A 1,863-nucleotide genomic window follows, 5' to 3' on the forward strand; every position below is an offset into this window, starting at 1 on the left:
AATGGGGTTGGGCCAGATAATAACTCATAACTTGAGGTACCCATTAATGGTGCAATTTTTAGTGAACAATCTTCTTTTGGTCAGATCACTCAGATTGTATTGTATGAAAACAGAGAAGCTGGTGGGTAGAGATGTGTGAACGAGATTTAAAAGTTTGATCTCATTAGAAATCTCATGCGGTTGTATCTTCATCAAACGAGCATGGGCAAACCGAAGGGTAATAACAGCGTCGAATTTCATCAGGAAGTGCAGAATGGGCATCTGCTGGAGCTTAGCAAGGCCCAGCAACCAATCACAAGAGACCCCACCACAGGCAGATATATACAGTTATATAAAGAGCGATTACCCACTTCTTATCATCTAGATATATCATCACTTCTTATCATCTAGATATATACAGGGGTGGAGGGAGGGGTTAGTCACTTCTTTTTGTGTTCTGTGTGTGTAGGAGGTAGGAGGTAGGGACAGAGTCAAGGAGAGAATTGCATTGTGTCATGGAGAAAGAGGAGCAGTTAGAACGATTTTATCAAAATTAATTGCAAAAATTAAACATTTCATTCCCCGAGAGGATCTTCCAACTCTAGTTCACACCTTCATCACATCACGGCTGGACTACTGCACTGCCCTCTATGCAGGCCTCCCAAACAAGGAACTGTACCGCCTGCAATTAGTACAGAATACTGCTGCCAGATTGCTAACAAACCAGCCTCGCCATTGTCGCATTACACCATTTCATCACTCACTGCACTGGCTACCTGTAAAATGGAGAATACTCTTCAAGATTGGACTGTTGACATTCAAATCCCTGCATAATTTGAGCCCTGGATATAGGAAGGAGTTGCTAAAACTGCGCCACACCTCTCTCAACCTCATGTCAGGGCTGGATTTAGGCCAAGGCCACCTAGGCCATGGCCTAGGGCACCACAGAAGCAAGGACACCAAAGCAGCAGGATAAACTGGTGCAGCATTTGCAAGCCTACAATGCTGCAATTCAGGGAGATCATGCGAGTGCCTGACCGCTATACTCTGCTACCAGCCACCTGTGCAGCAGCCATCTTCTCCTCTCTGTGCACGTTTGCATTGTGGCCGGCAGCTATGGACTTGGGCAGCATTGAAGATGGAAAGGAAGAGGAAGCTTCTGCACTGGAGATGAGCGGAGAAATGAGTGAAACAGATGGCTGCTGCGGTGTGAAGACAAGCTGGCTGCCTACACTGGAGGGAAGAGGGGAGCGGCCATCCAGCTACCTATACTGGGGAAGTCATCAGGCTACCTATACTAGAGGGAAGAGGGGAGGGGTCATCTGGCTGCCTATACTGGAGGGAAGGGGAGGTGGAGCGGCCATCCGGCTACCTATACTGGGGAAGTCATCAGGCTACCTATACTAGAGGGAAGAGGGGAGGGGTCATCAGGCTACCTATACTAGAGGGAAGGGGGGGGTCATCTGACTACCTATACTAAAGGGAAGGGGAAATGGAGCGGCCATCCGGCTACCTATACTGGGGAAATCATCATGCTACCTATACTAGAGGGAAGGGGGAGGGGTCATCTGGCTACCTATACTGGAGGGAAGAGGGGAGCGGCTATCCGGCTACCTATACTGGGGAAGTCATCAGGCTACCTATACTAGAGGGAAGAGGGGAGGGGTCATCTGGCTGCCTATACTGGAGGGAAGGGGAGGTGGAGCGGCCATCCAGCTACCTATACTGTGGAAGTCATCAGGCTACCTATACTAGAGGGAAGAGGGGAGGGGTCATCAGGCTACCTATACTAGAGGGAAGGGGAGGGGTCATCTGGCTACCTATACTGGAGGGAAGGGGAGGTGGAGCGGCCATCCGGCTACCTATACTGGGGAAGTCATCAGG

Source organism: Hyperolius riggenbachi, chromosome 2 (genome assembly GCF_040937935.1).
Source record: "Hyperolius riggenbachi isolate aHypRig1 chromosome 2, aHypRig1.pri, whole genome shotgun sequence".
Classification (NCBI taxonomy): Eukaryota; Metazoa; Chordata; class Amphibia; order Anura; family Hyperoliidae; genus Hyperolius; species Hyperolius riggenbachi.